Genomic DNA, 24,965 nt, shown 5'->3' on the forward strand with positions numbered 1-24,965 from the left:
TGTTTAGACTTTCAGAACTTGGTATAGCTTTTTAAAGATGAATTGATCCTGAAACTGCCACGTGATTTAATATTTCCATTTGGAATCAGGATTATATACTTGGGTAGAATCATGGCATTTCAAGTACTCTGGTGTCTGCAAGCCAGGTTTTCCTTACACATAGAATACCAAGATCAAGGTTTCCATCAAATTGGTGATGGCAAAAAAGGTATACCTGAAAATCACTAGTTTGGAATGCTATTTGTTTTTTTTTAAAACTTCTTTTTATTATTCAGCGTGGCAGCAAAACACAGGCGAACAGCGTCAGGCAGTTACAATATGAATACAATGTACACAGTGAGGGTGCGCAGAGGTTGCTTCACATAACAACGCAATCAATAGGCACATTTACAGCATGGGGAGGGTAACAGAGATCTATGATAGGGGTGAAGACCCGAGCTGGTGGGGGGGAGCAGGTGGGGGAGAGGCATTTGCTGTCGTGTTGAGATCGGGCATGTAAGAACGGAACCTGAGCCAGATGTTCCTAGGCCTGGAGTGGGTGGGTTGCATATGAGACCAGGCTTCCTCGGAGTCCGAGGCCCACGTGACCGCTCTTAGCCATTGGGCGTGTGTGGGAGGTGAGGGGCGAAGCCGCCAGCAGAGCAGGATGGATCGCACCACGAGAAGCAAGCAGGGGCCAGCTAGTTTTTTGGAGTTCCGGGAGAGGCCTTGGAGGTCATGGAAGAGGCATAACTGGAATGCTATTTGTAACATCCAGGCCAGAAGGGTTGTTTAGGGTAAGTCATTTCCTCTTTCCAGGCAGGGCTGGACTGGAAACCAAAAGAGGCCCTGGAAATACATTTCAACGTGGCCACGTATTACACATTTTCAGCCAGCGCAAGTCTTTTCCTATGAGAAAAATTGGAAATACCACACAAAAGAGGCCTATGGTGCAGAGGCTCAGACAGCTAGAAAGACCCAGTTTCGGTTGAAGATCTTCTGCAGAAAAGAGTTCTCATTCCCTTGACTGGGCACCACCATGATGGGCCCCAGGGCCGTACTGTACCTGACATGCACAGATATCTGCTGTGCTAATGGTGCGCCAGCGATAAGGCCACAGTGCGCAACAGCGTCTCTCCGCTAATTTCTTAAATGGGTCGTTGCTTGTACAATGCGTTGCTGGGTAACTAGCTACAAGCTTCAGATAACTAGAGGTGCAGAGGCCAGAACTACAGATGCTAAATTCCATGAAGAAACACAACTAAGAGGTATTTATTTTGTTTTATTATTGGACTTTTATATAGTGCTTGTCAACAACGGTGCTTCAAAGCACTTTGGAAAAGACACTCGGGAAAAGAAAAAAGGGGCAAGGAGGCAAGAATAAAGCACGAGGCATAGATTGCTAAAGGGGGAAATTAGGTGGTTAAACGTCATAGCTGGAGGAAAATGGGTGGGTTATCATTGTGGTTTTGTGTGAAAATGACTTCCTGAAAAAACGCTTTTTTTTAAATTTGTTTTGTTTGTCTTGTGGTGCCTTGACACACCATTTGCTGTATAGGCGCTTTATAAATATCCAATAAATCAAATAAAAGAAAATTAAAATAAATAATAAGGTCGACTTAAGTTGGGACATTTCTGCAAGTCTTTGCTTTTCACTTTTTCCAGTTGGGGTTGGCCCTCTTTCGTGCTTCTATCTTTCCTCCCGTCTAACCGCCTCCCTTCTCTACTGTTTTATTGAATTTGTTTAACGCTTCAACCGCTTACCCTTTGCACAACAGACAATTTTTATGTCAACCTTACAGAGAGTGACTTTATTGCTGAAGATGTTTTCCAAAAGGTATTTCCACATGTTACCATCATCACAACCTGTGCTTCGTATAGTTAGGTTCCAACCTGAGGCAAAGAGAAAGAAAGTTCTAAAGGATGGAAACCTGGAGTGCGCAGGGACCTCCCAACAATCGCTTAAACTTTGCAGCGAGAGGTGACCAACTCTCTCAGGACCCCATCTTATTCTGGACTAAAAACAAGCACACGTCAGTTCATATAGGACACAATATGGAATCAATACAGGTTTGAATGGTGTGGACGGGTTGGTTTCTATGATAGTTTGCCCTGCTGGACACCCAAAAAGAACAATGCTGTCATTCTGCTTCCTTAAGTGTTCAAGAGACAATCAATAGACAAACATACTGCTGATACCAAGCCCTGACTCCCTCCGGTTATACAAGGGCGTCCACAGGAGCCCCTTTTCTTGCAGAAGTAGTTACAGCTGGGAGAAATCTTACACAGCCGTCATTTATTTAAGTGCTTAAGGATGGCCATGAAGTCCTAATCTGCAAATACCAACCACATATTGTGACTAATCGTTGGAATTCATCCCTTCTTCCCAAGGGTAGCCCTCCGGTGTGATGCTAGGGAGGTGAGCGTGCTCTGCAACACCTTCCCTAGGGGTAGAGGCAAGTGGGACCTCACCGGGAGAGGTTCCCCCTGTGGGGAAAATAACTCCTGTTCCTGTGAGGTACTCCCTACAATCCTTCCAATATTACCTCTTAAGAAATATTCTACCATGATTTATATGAAGACGGAACAAGGATGTGTTATTCCAAAACAGAAGACGTGAATATACCTTTAAATGGAACACACCATATAACTGTGACAAGGAGGGGAAAACACAATCACGAGAGTTTGCAGGACACTGAGAGAGCGAGACATGGAGTTATGCTGGGGAATGCCACCGCTCTGTCACAACTGAAAGGGGAGGAGACTGGGAACATTAGAGAGCCTGCAAGTTACAAACCGGCTGGTGACTTGACACCGAAGTGCTGGACGTGCCACTTCCTGGAAACTGGAGAGTGAGAGGAGCAGCTTGTGGTGGTGTGACAACGGAGGGCTTGTGGTGGACCGACGGTCCTTGCAACGACACTGAAACCACTACGCGGGTGGAATTGCTTCATACCCCGGTACTGTTGATATCGAACAGCCATCCTACACGAAGTAAGAGAGACTGAAAGAAGTTAAGAAGTCGGTCAGGCGAAGAGGAGAGCACAATCTGAACAAAAAGAAACCCTGGTGATGTTATCCCTGAGGTTGACAGGTAACAGGGAAACGGGAGACCCGGGAGGGAAACTAAGAATTGTTATGAGAACACTCATATTCGTCTCAGTCAGGATAAAGAGATGATAACAGAGAAAGCAAAAGAAGCAAAGGGGAATCCTTACAAGAATGTTTATACACGTCTCAATCGAGATAAAGAGATGATATCAGTAAAAGCAAGAGAAGCAAATGAGAATAATTTCAAGATTATTCATACTCGTCTCAGTCAAGATCAAGAGACGGTATCTGAGAAAAGCAACAGAAGCGAAGGGGAACCATTACAAGAGTGTCTATACTCAACTCAGTCGAAATAAAGAGGCAATAACAAAGAAAGCAAGAGAAACAAATGGGAATCCTTACAATAGTGTTCATACGTGTCTCAGTCGAGATAAAGAGACAACTACAGAAAAAGCAAGAGAAGTGAATGAGAATCATTACATGAATATTCATATTCGTCTCAGTCCGGATAGAGAGACAATAACAGAGAAAGCAGGAGAGGCATTGGGAATCATTATAAGAACATTTGTACTCGTCTCAGTCAAGAGAAAGATCTGAAGAGCGTGATAAACAAACCAAAACCATTCATAAGGAAAGAGACAATAGCCTGGAATCAAAGAAACTCCATTGGGAGAGGAAACCAAAACGAAATGAAGTATTGAGAACACTGTATGAACTGATCAAAGATGTCACAAAGAGACTATGTAAAAATCAACAAGTGAATAAAAGATTGCAAGAAGCAACACCCAGGAGAAGGGAATCATTCTGCTGTTCTTAGATGGTAAGCATAGTGCAGGGTCAGTTAGTGTTATTTTGGATGGTGGACAGATTCTTTAGAATATATTCACTGACGACTGACGAGCACCTTAGCTAGTTTTGTTAGGCAGGGAACAGCGCATAGCCGTATGGCATATTTTCTTTAATAAACACAGCCTTAAAATGGTCTTCTAGGAGTCTGTGGTCTTCTTCTGAACCACCACAATACTCCAATCAAAAATCTCACATCTCACGCACAAGAAAATTGACCTCCGTTGCTTTCTGAAGTCCCACTCTGCTTTGGAGATGCTTGGTGGGATCCCTGAATTGAAATTCCCACATGGGGCTCCCCTCACTCACTGGTGTAGGAACTCTGAATAACACTGGGATCACAATTACCATCTCTGCACGATGGGTCGATTTCAATGACCCTGCCTCTGCTTTTCTGCAATTGAAAAAACAGGTGTGAACAATTGAAATCTATTGGGCAAAGAGAGACAACGTTCCTGTGATGGAGCACATCATTACACATGCTAGCGGTGTGCATGCACACATGGCAGACGTTGCCCTGGATTCATCGCATAGGTATGGAGGACACAGATATCTAGGAAGACAAACATATTTTTTCGGAAAGCTCTAGAAAGCTTCGCAGCAAAGATGAGCTCAGGCCAGAAGTCCTGATCTTTGAAAATCTGAGACTCTGGAGCTCACTTTGTCCAGAGCTGTGATCCATGCAATCCCTCTTAATGCTTCAGAAAACTCTGAAAATCCACCTTTTCAAGAAATCCCTCACAAACAAGAGCTAGACCTAAAGTATCCGGCTCTATGTGGATTCCTCCTGCTGTATTCCAACCCAGGGGTGGCAAGCCATCCCATCGCCCGCACAATTCCCTTGCCTTACCAACACCACCATCGGGGGTATCCAGTCATTTATGAACTGCCATGATAGTCTATTATAAGCCCCTACTTGCTATCCCACTGTGCAGGTGAGGCCCCCCTTCCACTATGAGCCAACGGCAACCATCGAAGCTTAACGGCTGCAGCTGCCTGCATAAATGGGCCTTGCTATGGTAGCCACGCATCTGCCTTCAGGATCACATGCCTCCCACCTTTTTTCCACCTTCACCCGCCATGCCTCCTCCGACTGCCTGCTGAGAGCTGCCATTGCCAGTTTTCCAGGCTGAACGGCCAAGGCTCTGCCATGACAGTCCCGCAACCTCCTACGTCACTCTTTCACCATTGCAACCGCAGCAAACACCACGTCCGTTGTGCTCCCCTATTGGTCTCTCCTCTTGCCCTAAATGGAACCTTACCCCTTAAACAGGTGCACTACCTAACTCCGAGCCCCCAAAATGTTATACCACTGCGCTTCTTTCTGTGACGTCAACGTAGACGCTAATTTCTTTCTAGTCCATTGCATGAGCAGCACAACAGCAACTGGTTGTGTACTTGACTGTACGAAGCCCTGGCAAAAACTCCAATGTAAATATCCATTCTGTTTCTAATAAACCATTTAGTGATAAATGTTCCTGTAATGTTTGATGCTAGTTTACCGTGCTTTAATCGTGGCTAAAAAAGAAAACCTACAAGTGTGAAAGACAATTAGGACACAAGGGAACAATTTGGTGCAAGAAGAAAGCCTCCGATTGGACCGACGAGGCTACGCGGGCCCCCTCTGATGACGTATGCATTTGACGCTGCTACCTTTCCCACCCTTGTTCCCTAGTCCGTCTTCAGTGCCTGTTGAGTCTACTCTACCTCCAGTGGTGTGGCATCTTCTACAGTGTTGCCAACCTAGCGACTTTCTCGCTGTATTTAGCGAGAAAGTATGCCCCCCTAGCGACTTTTTCATTAAAAAGCGGCTAGCGAGAAATCTAGCTACTTTTTTCAATTGGTTTGGAGACTTGCTCATTTATGCAAGTTTCCAAACCAATTGAAAAAAGTGTGGTCATTCGCTTGTTTTCTAACGGGAGTAATGCAAAAACACACTGATAACTTAAAAGGGAGGTGTTAAAAGGGGAGGGGGACACAGTAAAAGCCATAAATCGCAGGGGGAAAGAGGAGGTAATTATGCAAATTAGGCAGTGACGTCGTCTAGCTACTTGTGGCGACTTCTAGGGGAGCCAATAGCTACTTTCTTCACTGAGGAGTTGGCAACACTGATCTTCTGTGCCATTGTTAAGTGTGCTCTTTTCGCCCGATGCCAGAATGCTTGCGGTTTGGGCTGCAACTTGCCACCCCCAGTTTAGGGAAGCCCCGGTGGCTTCTGTCTCCTCTTCCTCGCTGCTCTTCATGGTGGGCTGCATACATATGCAACGGTACCGTCGATTGGGGCTGCTTGCTTTATTTACCAGCTGATGGGATAGTGTTACATCTACGGACTCGGCATGTAGCCGCCATTGCATTGCTAGTGTGCGAAAAAAATGTACAAACAGAAACAATACAAAACAAAAAACACAGGGACGTGCCAGTGGACAGGCTCTCGCGAGTATTCACCAATTGTAAAAAAAGAAAAAGACGTGATAATGGGAATATGTGCGATAAGAAGTATGGGGATCCTAGATCCGACCCCAACACTGAAAACGTTTAGGATGGTCCCGAAGACACATGTCAGCACCCTCTTCCTTTCTATCTCTTCCCAGATGGTCTCGGTCTCTCTCTCTCTCTCTCTCTCTCTCTCTCTCTCCCTCTCTCTCGGCCCCCAGCACCTCCCTCGCTCTCTCTCTCTCTCTCTCTCGCTCTCTCTCTCTCACCTTCTCCCTCTCTCTCGGCCCCCAGCACCTCCCTCGCTCACTATGTCTCTCTCTCTCTCTCTCTCTCTCTCTCTCTCCCTCTCTCTCTCTCTCTCTCTCTCCCCCCTCTCTCTCTCTATATCTCTCTCCCTCTCCCCCTCTCTCTCTCTCTCCCTCTCTAGCTCTCTCTCGGCCCCCAGCACCTCCCTTGCTCACTATGTCTCTCTCTCTCTCTCTCCCCCTCTCTCTCCTCCCCTCACTCTCTCTCTCCCCCTCTCTCTCTCCCTCCTCTCTCTCTCCCCCTCTCTCTCTCCCTCTCTCTCTCTCTTTCTCTCCGCCTCTCTCTCCCCCTCTCTCTCTCTCTACCCCTCTCTCTCTCTCTCCCTCTCCCTCTCTCTCCCCCTCTCTCTTTCTCCCCCTCTCTCTCTCTCTTTCCCACTCTCTCTCTCTCCCCCACTCTCTCTCCCCCTCTTTCTCTCTCTCTCTCTCTCCCTCTCTCTCGCCAACTCTCTCTTTCTTTCTCTCTCTCTCCCTTCCTCTCCCTCTCTCTTCCTCCCTCTCCCTCTCCCTTTTCCTCTCCCCCTCTCTCTCTCTCTCTCTCGGCCCCCAGCACCTCCCTCGCTCACTATGTCTCTCTCGAGAATTTAAAATAACTTAATCGGCATGGTTAGTTATATAAGAGTTGCCAAGGTTATGATGTGATATTTATTTTAAAAAAGTCTCTGTAAGAGGGGGATTGATGGTGGGGTCCAGACACAGACCAGATATGAGCCTCTTGTATAGACAGACCAGGTGTGAGCTTTATTGCACATATTGACATTAGTTTATAGGTTCCAGTAACTCTTTAAGTATATACCGTATAAGAGACCACCCACCGGCCATCCTCATGCACTCCAGCCCAGGCCCCCAACTGACATATTCGGAACATTTGCACTCAAGGACTCATCAACATTCTCCTGAGCGGTCATTCGCAGCATACAACATTCTATCAACATCCATAGATGGCCGGCAAGACAGCACAACATTAATCAAATCACTACTGTAGCCTCTTGCTCTCTCTGTCTCCCTTTCTCTCTCTTGCCATCTCTCCTTCTGTACCTATCGCACCCTCTCGCTCACTTTCTCTGGGGCTTTCTCTGTATCCTGAGGTTATGTCTCTCTGTTTCATTCCCTCTTTTCCTGTCAACCTCCCTCTTGCTCAATCTTTTTTTGTCTTTTTTTTGTCTTTACAGTCCTCTTTCTCTCCTTGCTATCGCTCTTTCTCTGTCTTTCATGTTCTCTCTGTTTCTCCCAGCATTGTCATTTGTTTCTGTTCCTATTCACTATCTTTCCCTTTCTACTGCACCCTCCTTAACACTTCTTGTATTCCCTTCTCTCTCTCTTGGTATGTGTCTGTCCCCATTGCTCTTTCTCTGCATGTGTGGGATTAAAAAAAGGTTGGTCCAAACTGGGAAGCAATGGAAAGCTGTACACAGGGCATGCACCCAGGTGGTTACACGTAAAGGTGCAGGGGTAGCAGAGGAGCTGGGATGAAAAGGGGTATCTTGTTAACTCTCCTGTATCTATAATTCTCTCTCTCTCTGTCTCCTGTTTGCAGCGCTCTGTTTTGTCCCTCTTTTATTTTTTCTCTCACCCTCTAAAACTATGTCTTTCCACGATTTGCTGACTCTCTCTTTCTGTCTTGTTTATGCACATGTGACAAAATGGCTACTGCTTTGCAAGAGTACAGGGATGAATAGTGGCGACATCACCTAATCAGCCCCAGCCTACTACTAAACCAGCAGTGAGTCCGATCATAAAGGAGACTCAGGCGCAGTCCGACAGGTGCAACGCCTTCGCTAGTAGCGCACGCCGAGGGCCGACTATATCATCAGGAGGGGTGTGAGATGATTTATTTGCAACACAAACAGCAAAATAAAACAATGTCCAATCAAGGTTCTATAAAAATAGGGACTTTCATAAAAACAATCCATGCAATTAACGCAATGAAACACTAAAGACCCACCCCTGTCAGGGAAACACAGAGAATGCAGACTTTTGATAAGAACTTGTCCTCTGGGCTGATAAGCAGGTATGTTCAGGCAAAAAGACATCAGCGGCAATGTCAATGTCCAAACATATGTTCATAGAGGCAAAGTTGGGGGTTTAAAAGCACTATAGTCCTTTAAAGTGGTCCAGGGGATATAGCGTGCTCACAATACCTCTAGTTCTTGCCTTGGATGCGTAACGGCATCAGACCAGGCTTGTAGGTGCTTTACTGCAGTTGAGCCATTGTCAAGTCTTTCGAGTGGCATTGAGCCAGTGGCAAATCGGTATCGAGGTGGCTTTGGAATTCAGCTCTTTGTGGATCGAGTCCGTGCTTGAGGTGATTCAAGTAGATGGGTCCCAATAGCTCGCATCTGTAGTGGAGTTGGGTTGATGTGATGCTTCTGTTGGATGAAGTCGGTGCACGGGATGTAGTTAGTCAGGTGCTTCCACAGCAGTGAACCGACAGTTGAGTCGTGGGAGCGATGCACTTGACTGGGTTGAGTCTGCGTTGAGACAGCTTGAAGATGCAGGTAAGCATTTCCAAGTCCTTAGAGTGCCAAATGTCGCGCAGCAGATACTGTAGTAGCTTGAAGTGAGGTGAGTGCTATCAAACTGATTCAGTGGTGTCTTGAATCAATAAATAGGATTCAAGGCTGCTTCTGGATTTCTTGGTTGCTGAGAGGTGCAGTCCTGCGTCTCCGGAGACTCTGTGAGTGCTTAGTTCTGCACTTCGGCCCAGTAAAATGTTCGGAACCTAAAGGGGGTCTTACATTGACGTGGATCATGGTTCCAGTGCACAGGCAGAAGAGTGGCCTTGGTCCACAGCGGTGACACCCTCACTGGTCCGTTAGGATGGCTAGGGAGCAGAATTTCAATCTATTTTGGATTCCTTCTTTCTTCAACTCTATGGTAGAGGACTTTGGAATAGGCTATATTTCCGAAAAGAGGTCCTGTGAATCATTCTCCTTCTTCAGAGTTTGAAGATGAACCTGCTAAGGAGAGGGTTTCCTCTTCTTATAAAGGAAATATGTCACAGGAGATTGGTCCAAAGCAAGCTTCTTGTAAGAGGTCCAATCCAGGCTGTTTAAATAAGTGTCCCTTGATTTCTGACATCATACCCAGAGTGCTTTGTCTGCAGGGAAACGGGTGAGTAGGATGTTTCCGAGAGCCCTAGAAGAAACCAAAATGGTGGAACCCCTCCCTCACCCTACCTCTCTCCTCTGGCTACTCTAACTTCACCTTTTATGCCTGCTGACTTCAAAAGGAGTCCAGTGGACAGCACCCTGATGTTAGAATGTCTTCTTGTGTCAATGTTGCCTTTGAGTCACCAGTGCCTAACAGACCTCCCGGGGAGGGTGTGTGTGGCCTAGGAGGAAGTTGTTGACCGTCCTCCAGGGGAATCAAATGGCAACTCTCTGGCCATTTTCCCACATGGCTGTTGTGGACACATTAGGCCAGAGAGCTAATACACATCACCTCCTTCCTTAAGGACCTCTCTAATTTAGACTTCACACAAAAAATCAAGTCTGCTACCCACTCTAAAAGCAGAACCCTGGATTGGCTGCTCGACCATAACTGTAACTCTTGCATTACATCCAACACCTTCCTCCCATGGACAGATCATAGCTGCATACAATTCACTATCCCCACAACTCCCACTATGAAAACCACCTCCCACAAACCAGCAACCTTAGCTAGAAGCTCAAAAAAACGAACCGCACCGAACCTACGGCCCATTCTTAGAAGTAAAGAAAGCGAAAAAGTCCTTCCACTTGAACTCATGGTTCACTGATGACCTCTTAGCAATACGCAATAACAAATGCCAAGCACAAAAAAACTGGCAAGCTAACCCTTTCGACATTACCAAATATCTATTCAAAGATATCGCCAAAAAATACAAAATTGCTATTTTCAATGCCAAATCAAAAGCCTACAACCGTTGAATATCAGACTCCAAGTCTCACTCAAAAGAACTCTTTACCACCTTTAAGGAGCCCACAGCCCCGCCAATCTCCACTGATGAGATTATCAAAGACGGGGCGTGGTGCAACAGCATCCAGGCCGCTCTCCTCAAAAAAATAGAGCTCCTTCAAAACAAAATCCTCGATCACTACAATACTTTACCAAAATCTATTCAGACCTCACAAGTCTCTACAACCCAATTAACCACCAACGTCCCCAAATTTGCTTTTAATGATGTCTCGGAATCAGAAGTCATAGATATTCTGAAACACCTAAAACCATCTACCTGCAAAGGTGATGACTTCCCACCTCAGTTAATAAAGGACTGTGCTGAACCACTTGCCCCACTCATCACTGCGTTCATTAATGCCTCTTTCAAAACTAGCACTGTTCCCGACAGCCTCAAAGAAGCATGGGTTTGCCCTCTCCTAAAAAAACCTACCCTTGACCCCACACAGCCCAACAACTACAGAGCAATAACAACCGTCCCCTTCCTTCTGAAAATATTAGACAAAAGTGGCACATAGCCAAATCCAACTCTACCTCGAAACAAATTCTATCTTAGGAAACAGACAGTCCAGCTTCCGTAAAGGCCACGGTACAGAGACGGCCCTTCTGGACCTAAAAAAACCAAATGACTAAGATTATGGACACAGGCAAACCCGCACTCCTCCTCCTCCTTGACCTCTCAGCGGCGTTCGACCTTGTGGACCATACAACCCTTACCACACACCTCACTCACGCAGCACACTTCTCCCATCAAGCCACTGCATGGATCACCTCTTTTCTGGAAGGGATGGCCGTGAAAGTGTTCTCGAATACTGCCAATGCAGCTCCCACAATACTACAATGTGGTGTCCCAAAAGGCTCTTGTACAGCCCCCACGCTGTATAACCTTTTCACCAAGCCTTTATTCGACAAACTGGATGCACTTGGGATTGCATACACTAACTATGCAGACGATACCCAAGTGCTCCTACCTCTAACAGGCTCTTATCACACAGATGCCCTAGCACTAAATCAAATTTACACTACCATTCAAACTTGGATGGCCACTAACGGCCTATGCCTTAATGGGGATAAAACAGAGATCCTTATTATTGGCCAAAGGTCCACACTAGCCAAACTAGACAGTCTCTATGTCAACTTTAACATAGACAACTGCACCATGCCAGTTTTATCCTCAGTTAAAACGCTGGGAGTACACATTGATGCAACCCTCTCCATGAATAGACAAGTTAGCGCAATTATCTCCACCTCTGCATTAAGCTCCAAATTAATGAACGCCATCAAACCTTTCCTAACCAAAGAAAACTGCCTCTCAATAGCAAGAGCTAAAATAGGCGCTAAACTTGACTATTGTAACGCACTTCTAGCAGGCACCTCTGTAAAAAACTTAAACCGACTCCAGGTCACCCAAAATAATGCACTCAGGGCAGCCTTAAACATATCGAAAAAAGAACACATCTCACAAGCAAGACAATCCGTTCATTGGCTCCCGGTCAAAGAGCGTATTACCTTCAAGATTCTCGCCACAACCCACAAATGTCTCCACAGCACAGCGCCGCCCTATCTCTCTGACACTCTTCACAGACCCATCTCTACCAAACCCACGCGATTATGCTATTCTAACCAACTCACTGTACCTAGAATCAACAGGGCCAAGGCAGGAGGCTTAGGATTCCCCTACATAGCTCCCACACTTTGGAATAAACTCCCCCCCTGCGCTAAGAGCAGAAAGCTCACTCACAGCTTTCAGAAAAAACCTCAAAACCTCTCTTTTCAACTAACACGCTACCTCTCGCTGCCAGTCCAATACATAATGACAATGTTTTTCTCATTAATCATGTATGTACTGTTGTGTAACTAAGTTATTCCTATTGCTGTAACTAGCGCCACGATGCTTCCGGGCTGTTTTTTGTGCGCTTAACAAATACGAATAAATAAATAAATAAACATCCCTGTCATAACTGAGCACTGCTGACCAAGCTGACACTAATATAATATCAAATTGCTGTTGCTTTATAATTATGTGACTCCCAGTAGCCACCTTGCCATAATGAAACATGGCTTATATTTTCAGTTTAAGGTGCCACCAGGCTGACTACGACACACAATTATTATGTTTTGAATCAGAGGTGCAGTGGATTAAAAAAACACCTCTGCCTGTTGGAAATTTGTGTTCCAGCTGCTGTCAAGGATTGCACATTGCCTGTGAAGCTGCCCTGCTGCCACTGCAGAGCAGCTGTGCGAGGTGTCAGGAGACATGGGGTAGACTGGGAACCAAAATAGGCCCTGGAAATGTTTTTCAAAGTGGCCTCATATTACACAGTGCAAGCCAGCCCAACCCGTTTCCCATAAGAACATTTGGAAATAAAATAGGTAACCACACAAAAGAGGCCCATGGTGCAGAGGCCCACTGAGAATCTCCAGAGTTCCCTGTAGACCAGTCCACCCCTGCAGTAGACTGGCACATCAAAAACAAATTAATGCACTATGTTTTTGGTACAAAGCTTCATGAAAGAGGAGTCTGACTAGCCAAACTTTCTTCCAGAGACAGAATAACCCACATCATTTTATTTAATAAATCACACCGTCACCAGATGGTATTCTGCCACAGTCTCCCATCTCTCTCTGTCTCGCTCTCCCTCTTTCTTCCTATCTCGTTCTCTCTCTACCTCTCTGTCTTTGGCTGCATAGCCCTGTGTCCACGTTTCCTTTTGTGGCTCTCCTCCTCCCTTTTCTCGCCCCATTTATTCCCCTCTCCTTTGCTATGTGTCTCTCTGACCCTACATCTCTTTCTGGCCCCCTCTCTCTCTCTCCTTCTTTCCCTCTCCCCGGGATACGAAGTCTGTAATTATGCATCTCGCTCTCTTCCCGCTTGATGCACGTTACCGTCATTCCACGGTGGCTGGCTATCCTAAAAATAGGTGCGAGGAGGAGCAGAAAGGGAGGGGAAGGAGGGGCAGGGAGTGGGACTCTGAAGTTTGAACCCCCGTTTCCTGCTCCCAATTACTCCGTCGCCCTCTTTTCACTGACTGCACTATTCCTGGCGTTTCTGCTCGCCTTGCTCACAGTGTAGCTCAGTGATTGGCAGAGAGAGAAGCTGTGGAAGGTTCGAGCACGGCCAGCCTATTGGGCCAGGGCGGCCGGGGCGACTGCCCGGGTCGCCATTAGCCCCGCGGCACGCAAGGGCGCCCTCGTTGCCCTGGCTACGAGTGGTCACTGGCCGTCCCCTTCCCAGCAGCCTTGTGGGCTGGTATGCGCAGGCATACAGGGCCTCGACCTCATGCATTGGCTCGTCCACCCTTCAGGCATACCATCTACGCCTGTATCTCCTGGTCGTCCCCACAGGGTTCTCACGCCTTCTCTAGGTTAGTGTCACCGATAACGCCAGGGTGCTCATGCTGCCTGTACACGCGTGTCACCGTTATCACACGTAAGGGTGCTCATTCTGTCTGTACACCTTTCTGAAGCCATGAGGTGGCCTTCGTCTCTGGTGTTGGTGAGGTGTGTAGGCTAGTGTGTTGGCAAACCAGATTGTTGTGGTGCATGAATAGCAATTGTTGAGACAAAATAGTAACTAGCATATGTGGTGAATTTTGCACATCAGGGCAAGACCGTTTTGGAAATATTCAATGCTCCTAGGGGAAGCCGGGGGGTGTGGGCAGGAGGGTCAGTCACCCCCTCTAACTCCCACCGTGGTGTCTAGTGCACCCGCCAGCCTCATGCTGGCGTCCTTTTGGCAGCTCTCCCTGGCACCAAAAGCTGCCTCCACTACCGTGGGGAGCATGAGCAACGGTGCTGCTCCCTTGCTGTTCTCTGATCTTTTCTGCCCTTGTACCCTACCTCTGCTGTTCCCACTCACAAGTGCCCCCTGCACGCAGCTTTCATGCTCACTCTCTCGCTCACACTCTCTCACCCCAGCTCTCTCTGCCATCGTGCACTCTCTCTCTCGCTCTCTCTCTTCAAAGTACATTGTACAGCGAGGGCAGCAATGTTTGGGCAGTGGCGGGAATGGAGGCTTGGGGAGGGTTGCCTGGGAACCTTCCTCATTTCATTCAGGGCCGCGCTAGGGTTTCTGGGAGAGATTAACGTTCTGGTTGAGGGAAAGAAGTCCCAGGGATATGAGCAGTGCAGGCGCCCTTCTCTGCTGCCCCAGCCTTAGTATGCAAGGAGGCAGGCTGAGGGAATGCATAGGCCTCACGCTACGCTTCCTCAGGTGTTGTGCCCAGTGGGGACACCTGCGTCGCTTGCCTGGTCAGGGGAGTACCGTTTATGAACGGCGTTCATCGGGCTTTTGTCGCGCGCGTGGGCTTGGGGTCAGAATCCCTCGTCATTTGCCGCAGGAATCTGCTGCAGTGCCGCTGCCTCCAACGAGCCTGACGCATATATAAGCCCCCAGTGTCGAAAACAAAACCTGCTCACAAGCGCCCGCACAGACAGTGACCGGCGAAGCCGCCTCGGACCCTTCCTATGTGCCCTATGTGGAGGTCGGATGCTCCAAGCGTGGAGCACTCCGCCGCCACCTGCGTCCTTCGTGTTAGGCACACAGGCAGCTTTGCTTCTGACTCATGTCTGTGATCTGAACATACACACCAAAAGCGCAGATCAAGGATTCCAGGTCATGCAGCAACAAGAGGGGCCTGACCCGAGATTCAATAAAGCGCCTTAAGCACTGTGAGAACTTCATGTTAAGGCGCCTGTCAATGATTGTCTTCTGGGGTGACAAGGCAGGGGGCTGACACCATAATCAATGGCAGCTCCCACTCGCTCTCTGGCTCTTACGTGTTGCCTTTCAGGACCCAGAATTAGTATTCTCGCCTTGTCTGGGTTCAACTTTAGCCACTGCGCCTTCGTCCAGATGGAGACTTTGGTCAAACAGGTTGTGGAGAATGTTTGGGTCTTGCCAGAGCTGACTCGAAACGAGACCTCAATCACTGCAGGCCGTGCTTCTGGTGGATGTTGCACAGCCGCCTTTAGCACACACTGAACGCTAGAGGGACGAGGACTGAGCTCCAGGAGGGAGAGGACCCCCTGGTGAGACATAGGGTGCTCCCATGTTCACCTGTTGGGTCGTGCTCCCCAGTAATGAGGAGTACCTTTCAAAACCCCTGCCAGGTCCCAGAAACTATCTGACTACCCACCAAGGTCAATCAAGCCAAAGGCCACTGAGAAGCCCGGCATGACGGCGTCATTGTAAGTTTGCCGGTCCTGGAAAATTGATGGTAAAATTGCTGGTAATTCTGTGAGTGGCAATTTTTGCAGACCAGCAAACTCCAGGATATTATGGGACTCCATGGAATGGGGATTTACCGGGTGTCCAGTCATTTGGTCAAATTAAAACTGGTCGAATGACATTTGGTCGATGCAATTTGGTCGAAAACCAAATGGTTGAATTTTTTTTTTTAATTATATATTTATTTTTCGGGTTTTCGTTTTAAAAAAAAGGGTTTTTTAGAAAAAAAATGGGTTGGGGGTGACCCCCCCCGCCAAAAAAAAGGAGTGAAAATAAAAAATAAAAAAAATTCGACCATTTGGTTTTCGACCAAATTGGTTCGACCATTTGTCTGGTCGACCAATTTTTTTCGACCAAATGTCTGGTAACCGATTTACCGCCCTTTCTGCCACCTGTAATATCCAGGATATCAGGAACAGGAAACGGTAGGTCAGTTTTCCAGTATCCCGGAGGAATGACCGTCAGGAAACCAGCAAACCTGTATTGGGGACAAAGGACAGGAATTGATTTTCTGCCCATGGCGTTAGCAAATCATCAACCACGCAGGCCAAGATGGGCACATCTTCCATGCCCGGCTCTGAAGCTGTACTGAAACCTCTACTGCTGATTTTCTCAGAGGGGCAAACACTACTTGGAAGTAGAGCCATAAGTGATGACAGGAAAATCCAACGCAAGACCTGCCTTGTTAAGTAAGGGGGCAGAGTAGGACTGGTTCCATGGGTGTGGGGACCACCTCTGTCAAATGTGACAACTAGGTGATCTGGCCAGTGTACCCCTGTTCCAAATGTCTCCTTATGGAAACCCAATGGGCAGGCTCCCAGCGGCAATTAGCTCAGTTCATAACAAAAGCACCTCCTAACCTACGGCAGGAAGAGGTCAATGCACCTTTGAGATATTCCAAAGCATTTGGGGTTGAGTCCCTTCATAGGCCTCGCCCACTGCTACGTCTGTGAGGGGGGGTGCCTCAGATCTCAGTGATCCATAGGAGTCCAGAGGGGATTAGACAAGCTCATTCCCCCGATGGATTCCCCGTTGCCTTTCCCCAGGATTCATAAGTACCAACTATGAGCAGAAATCCAAACATGCTGCTGAGCTCTGCTAAGCTCCATCACGAAAGGCATCAGCGTTGGTCCCAGCTTTGCCGCAGTTTGCAGATGTGTTGGATCTGAGCCCTGCAGCAACATACCTTAACACACAGTCTGCATCATGGAGCCTAACCGCCTGCTGACAAGCTGGGATTTACATTTGGCGTTACACTGAACACACAATTATCAGTTTCGGCCACACTTTGTGGAATTCCCTTACACTGTCGATCACCTTCAGTTTCGGAAGAACCTGAAAACATATCCATTCTGAGCTTCAGGCTTACTGATTGGTTCTGCCTCCCCTATCAATGTCTGCTAGCACCTAGATGCCTCCGAGCATAGTTTGTGCTCTACAAATCCTCATACAATACAGTCCAATACAAGATGTCGGGGTTCAGCAGCAGACGCGTGGGGACAGGATTAACATGACAAAGCCTTGCTAGGGACATACAGGAATCATTGACTTCTCCACCCAACGTGAAAGGTGCCTCGCATCAACTTAAGTAAAGGCCCATGTGAATAACATGATGAGGAACTATGTGGAAAGGTATGATCATTTTAGATAGGGATTCTCCATAGCGACCTTGACAATTGCCACAAGGACACAACATTCATGAAAGCCTATAATCACGTTGCCGCCGTGCTCTTGTACGGGAACTCTGAACTTGTGATACAGGCCAGTGCTACAGATCAAAAATGCTAGAGCTGGGTACCACCGAGAAAAGATGACCCAGGAGGCAAAGAAACCTACCGTCAGTGCAATATCACTCTTAGCGCTCAGTCACAACAACCGTTGTACAGTAGACCCAGTTCCAGTAGGGCACTTTTCCATTGAAACATTCACAAAATGTAGCACAAAAAACGCAGGCATCCTGTGGGCTAGCCCCAAGCTCTGTCATAACACAATGTAGGCCCTCTGTGGACCGGTCGAAAGTGGAGGTTCACATATTATTCTAGAGATTTGCTCAGGAATGTTTAAGTGGACTGTGTTACAGATGTGTATAGTCAAGAGAAAATCAATCACCAATATAAGTATACAGCCAGGGTCAACGAAACCATAGACATCTTGGGGTGCGAGAGTGAGAAAATACATGTATTTATAGAGCATAACATTTGATTCATTTCACACAATGCACTGAAGATCGTACCACAAAACATCTATTGTATCGTTGATGAAACACCATTGTGAAGTCAAAAGCTAATCACCCCACATCCGAGGATGCTGGACATTTTGGTATACTTCAAAAGGCTAGATTTGATTTTGGTATTGGACCAAATAGTTTTGGCGAATGCCTATGAATATGGCCGCCTTCATCAGGGTCATATGTTGATGTCTGTCCTCAATACAGCTTAGCAGACCACTGAGGTGAAATAGTGCTCTACTAGTGAGAGAGAGCTGTGACTCTAAGATAGACGCATCAGAACTCCCTATAATGCATGTACAGAGTTTGCGGTCCCTTATTCTCCAGCCTGTAGGCCATAACTACCACCACTGTAATGCAGTCATATCTGCTCATGGTCCCACTTTAGGAGGACACAGTTGGATTGATGCCACCATACAAATATTTTTAATGCAGCGCACAAACCATAGAACCCTCTTCTTGGACCAAGGGGATAATATTTGGCTGGAGAAGCCTGCTTACAGACTCTGCTCATCAGTCAACAAGCCACATGGTTCAGGGAGGCTAGGTGCATGCGACTCTGCCCAGTGAGCTCACCCACAGGCAAGCGGCGTGGCTGTGGGCACATGTCGTTTTGTCTAGCTGGGGAGGAAGGATGGCGCAGGGGCAAGACATTTGCTTGGAAGCTGGACAACGCAGCACAACACAGGTTCGAATACTGATCCCGTGCTTAGAAACCACTCGTTGGTTTGTGGCGCATTATAAATGAACAACTAAAATAAAAATAGAAAATGAAGTAGCTGGGATTAGAACTTCTTGGATGGCAGGGCTTGTCAGCACGGCGCTAGACTGCTTTGGATGGAGATTTGCAATCCAATGAACATATGAGGGGGTGAGTTTCCGGGTAACAGGCCCAAGCCTCTAGTCATGAAGAAGAATCTGAAGGGACAGTTAGACTCTCTTGATTTTTTGGTTATCACTGTAATAGGTTCCTGGTCTCCAGGTTTACCACTTGGCTCTTATGCTCATCCGTATTTTGCGGATGGGCTGATCTCTGCGTTATCCATTTAGCACACCTGGTTCTAGATCATCACGAGAGGAGAAATCTCAACTTATGCCAATGCCCTCCCTAACACTATGCAATGACATCCTCAATCGCTTGCAGTGGAAGCACCAGCATATCCAGCAAGACATAAACACAGCGGAAATCATTAGGAAAGATCAAATCCCCACTAGCATCAGCTGCACCCCTTCACCAAATCAAACCCAGCACTGAAGTGCAATTCCCCAAACTGGTGAAGGAAAGCAGCAAAGCAGGCTTGCCAGCTGCCCCTTCACCCCGCACATCTACAAAAACCACCCAGGCAAGGAGAGGTGGGCCGTTTTCTCCCGGTAACTCATTCATTCATTCATTAGCAACTCTTCAAGACCAATGCAGAAGCCAGCCCTCCACTCCTGAACCTCCCAGCAGGATTCAACGCAGCAAACAACACTGTGCTGTAACAGATGACGTATTTCCTTGCGGGGAAAACAGCAATCACCGGGTCACCCCGATACAGAACTAACTTACTCAACTTAACCTGTGGAGTCCCAGGAGAACCGATCTTATCACCTATGCTCTTCAACATATACAAGGCCCGACTCATGGAATGCATCAAAAGACACAGCCTCACATGCTACAACTATGCAGATGGCACACAGCAAAAACAGGGATGCTGTCCTCACCAACTGCCTCGCTGAAGTGAATACGTACATGACGAGGAACAACCTAAAAGGAAACCCTGACAAGATGGAGATCATGATCTCGCCAGACAACGCTGCCCCACTGACAGCCATCCCATGGTCTACAGAGATGTGACCTGCCCAGAAACTTCTGCTGCAAAGAAATGCTTCAACCACTTACACACATTCAAGCAGAAAATGCGCCCATCGCATAGAGCCCTCACCATCAAATCCCTTGTTGTATCAATTATTGACGAAATCACTAGCATGCGTCAGATCACCGTTCTTAGAAACTACAATCCAACGAGAATACAGACGAAGGCACGACCCTAGCAAACACATCACACCTGCTCTGACATCGCTTCACTGGCTCCAATCTTCAGGGCTGTCATTCCAAATTCATCCAAGATCACGTGATATCAACTGAGGAGACCTCTACGATGCGTGTAGTTGAGGTCTAGAACTCTGCGATACATCTGAAAGAGACACCGGGGGATCAGCCTTCTCGAATATCATGGCCGAACCCTGGAACTACTGCCAAGAGGATATCGCACAATTCAGGGTCGCCTCACATTCTGGAAAGCACTAAAGACCTTACTTAACAGGATCTGTGTGATTATTGTGAAAATAAAATACTGAATGCCAAAATTTCAAATTCTTTTTCCTTTTTGCAAAACCATATGTGCGGGAGAGACCCCCAAAGACCATGAAGACCTTCCCATGCTCCCCATACCTAATGAATTACCCTCACCCCCCACCACATATCATTGCGGCCAAATCGGAAAAGAAACATTCGACATTTTTGCGTTCAGTATTTTTGTAGGAGCAGTAAACGTGTGATACCCTTTTACACACAACTTCACAAGCCAAGTCTCACCAGCCAAACTACACATCGAAGTCCCATCATTACACTGCTAGAAGCTGGTCATAGGACCCAACCATCAAGGGACCGGACTGTGCCTTCCACTTTCGAGACTATCACATTGGCATGCCAGCGTGGAGTTCATAACAAGGTGCTGCCATTAGAGCAGCACCGTGACAGAAGCTGGGCGTAGCCGCAAGTCACCTGACCACGCCATATAGCCACCACTAGACTACACAAAAGGGAACTGCGATTATGGAAGAAAATTGGCAGAGCAGGATTTATCATTAAAGTCCATGGAGCTCATAACAAGCCATGTTCCTCCGCCAGACTACAGCGCCATGTGGAAAGTATGCCAGGGTGCTGCCTTTCAGCAGCACACCCACTGTAGCAAAAATAGCACTTCGCAATGAGGCCATTTCATAAGGAATGAGAGGGGTGAATGTCACAACTGGCCCTAGAAAGTGTATACACTAGTTCAACCTTACGGTACCCCTGCTCCTAAGTGTCCCAGTGTAATTCATGTCTGGCTGGCTCTCATGTGTCCCATTGTAGTTCATGTCATTCGCTCACACATGTTGTGCTGAGACCTTGCCGATGTTGAGCTTCCTTTAAATTCCATCTGCAACCCTGGTGACTGGCCTCTGACCGTTCCCATAGTGAGCTCTCCACTGGAACCATTTCGACCACCATTTAATGAGTACCCACGGTTGCCTGCTCCTATATCTCTACTCCTGTACAGAGGCGTAGCCAGGATTATCTAACAAGTGGAGCCTGAAGCTAATGTAGCTGGGCCCGCCGCAGTGACAGTAACATATGTAAATGCCCACACAGTGCTGCAGAGTGGGCATTTACAGATTTTGGGTGGACCTTGCCCGCTCAGGCCCTACCCTGTCTAGGCTTCTGCTCCTGTATTCTCCCACTCTTATTCAGGACCAGTCACTGCACTCTGTCTGCCAACAAAACATCCAGACCTCACTGAGGGATCTCAAGACGTCTCCTCATAATGACCTCAATGGAGGGGCACCACAATCAAGGTGCCTACACAAGGGTACCCCCTCCGAGGGGCCTGAATGGGTACACCGGACGGATGGTCTAAGTCACACTTTAAGACCTTCACTAACCTCTTCTCACAATAAAATTCCAAACCGCAACGCTCTAACACACAATATGCATACGGGAGGATAGCTCAGCAGCAACGTGCTCGCCTTGGAAGCAAGACGACACAAAGCAACACAGGATCGATCCCTGGGTCCACGCTTAGAAACCTCTGGGTATTTAAGCGCGTTATAAATACGCAACTAAGACAAAAAAAAACAACTAAAAAATAAAAAATATTCCTCTAACAGCGCCTCGATGCCCGTGGGCTGTGTGAGCGCTTTAAAAATGCAAATAAATAAAATAAATAAAAATGCATACCAATTGAGGCACACCCACATGGCAAATGAGCACACCTCCCAAAAGATATCAAACATCAGCCTGCTGCACCGCTCCAATCACAGATCACTGATTAATCACAGGTCTGGCCAATTCAGCCTAGGACTGCTGGCACACGAGCCTCTCTGCTGTGGGCACAGACGCCTCAATGCCCACAACACTAACACCCCAAAACAGAGATGCACACAGCATGGTACAACCCCCAGTGACACAACCTATCTGCTTATGGTTTTTGCACTGAGCACTGTGTGTATATTTAGACTTGTTAATGTTGCTGTCCTCCGACATCCCACCTCCTTCATCCAGATTAGTTGGAGGCTATTCCAAACAGGGAAAGGGAAAACAGCACTAATGCACAGCCAGTCTCCACTAGGTTAGTTCAATTTCTTCAACTAGGTTGCTTTGGGTGCTTGTGCAGCACTTTACACAAGATTTGGGCGAGCCAGGTAAGCAGTTTTGATGCAGTGCCTTGTTAAAACCTGGTCTGTGGGGATAGTTGCTACTCTCAACTCCTCAGGTAATGCTTGGTGCTGTAAGTGCGTCACTCCACAGGCCGCATAGCAAAAGAACTGAGCCACAGCCAAAGCCATGTGCAGGTCAGGCACCCTGATACACGCATGCACACCAATAGACCAAAAATGCATTGCCTGTCTCTAAGATGGCAGGCATGCTAACCTGCCTAGCATCCAGACACCAAGTCAGTGGCCACACTCTCAATTACTTATGATATTTTGTCAAGCATGGCAGGATGTGATCAGCCTCCCATACACACCTGCCATCTTTGAGAACAGGTTTAGTGCAGGGGTGCCAATGATGACAAGATAGGTTTGCTTGCTTAAGACTTCACTGTTTTGATAAGGGCAACCGTGAAGAACAACTGGAAACCTCCAGAACAAGGCTTGTTAAATCACGTTCCTAAGGAAGTAACACAATGGCCATTTCCTGTTTTCTTTGCCAGCGCTGAGAAGTGTAAGGACATATATAGCATTTTACCAAATGTAATGGCATTTTATTTATTGCAAAATGTAGTGGCACTTTCGTTGCCATCTGTAATATGATATATGTTGTTGGTGGCATGCAAAGTACAGGATTTACAACACAGCCAAGAAACTGCAGAGAATGAAATGCACGCATAGAAAAGCTTAGTGCTGCCAGGCCAAATAATGAAGTGCACAATCTTTTTTTGGATACCTCATACATGGAGACTACATTAAGTTATATAACTGACTAACATAATTAACATTGCTAAAATACTAATTCTAACTTCCCTAACATTATAATGCAGTCTCATATGCAAAATGAGGTGAAAATCCATGTTTTAGTGGCACTGCTGTAATTCATTCTTAAATGCTGGTGTGCATTTCTTTGTTTTTTGTATTAGCTTGTGGAGAGCAGAGGGAATGATGCAGCAGGAAACAGAATGAAACATTTATTCAGGGAGGCCTAAAGCCCTCATTGTTCTGAACATGAGGGTTGATACAGAACACCTTCTTGTTAACCTGATTGGGGGAAATTATAGGCAGACAAGAAACGTCAAAAGGGGAAGGATAGGATATTTCCTGGGACAAGAAATGTGGAGAAAAGTTAGTTTGTGCTGGGCTGAGAAGACTGACGGTGTTCCAAGGGGTTAGAGTGCTGGCTGTGAGAGATATCTCGCTGGTGCTTCCCACACAAGATTACTGAAGCATTTCGTGCTGACACTGGGCCTGCAGTTGCGAATATAGTAAGGCAATGCTCTGAACTTCAAAGAAGTACTAATCTTGGTAAGATATGTGCGAAGTGAGGGCCATATGAGCGGCTGAGGTTATTACAGTGCAGGAAGTCAGTGCAGGTTTATTTTTCATCATGCATAGAATGTGGGAACATGAATCCATGTTTCAAAAGACCTGCTTGTTCTGTTTTGTTTTCTTTTTTTGTATTCCAGATGATGATGCAATGTACCCATGGTAAGACTTAATGACTTGTGAATAAGATATAATATAATGAGTGTATGTTATGTTATGTTAGCGGTACTTGTATAGCGCACTGTCACCAACGGAATTGGTCCCCAGGCGCTCTGGCGGATCTGTAAACAGGAAGGGTGGGTAGGGTTAGTCGGGAAGAGGGGAGAAGGAGAGTGGGAGAAGTGGTGTGCTGTTGGCAGCTTCAGCTCGGTACACACCGAGTGCTGGGCTTTGGGGCTAGTATCGGATCGGGCAAAGGCCTCGAGTGCTGTTGGTGAAGTTTATGTGTTCTTGGTGCCGTGTGGTAAAGTGCGTGTGGATTGCTGGGAGAGAGATGGTTGTGTGGTTTTGTGTGGGTTTAATTATACAGAAGATTGAGGGTTGGGTTAGGGGGATCAGCATCCTGGTTTAGGTACTTATGGTTCCATTAGAGTTGTATACCGGTTGGTTGGGATGTTGCTGGTTCCTCGTGGGCCGACTTGCTTTGGTGGAGTTGCGCTGATCCAAGTGTATCCTATTGAGTGTGGGTTGGATTGGTGGGTGCGTCTGAACCTGATCTTCAGGTGTGGGACCGGATGGGTGATAGCTATTCTCAGGTGGTCTAGTGTGACCTTGGTCGGTTGAGGCTTTGAATGGTTCAGGGTCGGGGTTGTGTTGATGTGTTGTCCTAGTGGATCCGTCTTGGTGAGCTTGTGTATTCAGACATTCATATCCTTCTGTCCTGACTGGTTCTTTGGTTTCCGTGGGGTGAACATCCTCGGGACTGTTGTTTAGTTGTAATTTGTGTGGTGGGGCATTGTTTCCTGCTTTGTATTGGTGGACCGTGTGTAGTGATGACACATTCTGTTTCTCACCCATTGCATTGGGGCCCATGGTGCAGTGCTTCCTTTCCCTCTCTATGTTTTGTCCTTAGGGCTGTTGGGGAAGGTAATAGTTAAGGTCATGGTCCTCTTGATGATTCGTTCTAGTCTTTGTCTTAGTTTGCTGTGTTTGCTATCTTTGGTCGTAT

The 24,965-nt window shown here is 47.0% G+C and overlaps 1 protein-coding gene across 1 annotated transcript in view; it reads right to left on the reverse strand.

Annotated features, from left to right (window-relative positions):
* LOC138567042 (sodium/calcium exchanger 1-like) overlaps positions 1–24,965 on the reverse strand; it is a 728,531-nt gene that overhangs the window by 375,605 nt on the left and 327,961 nt on the right. The window lies entirely within an intron of this gene.

This window comes from Ambystoma mexicanum, chromosome 2p, assembly GCF_040938575.1.
Source record: "Ambystoma mexicanum isolate Mex_15411 chromosome 2p, UKY_AmexF1_1, whole genome shotgun sequence".
Taxonomy (NCBI): domain Eukaryota; kingdom Metazoa; phylum Chordata; class Amphibia; order Caudata; family Ambystomatidae; genus Ambystoma; species Ambystoma mexicanum.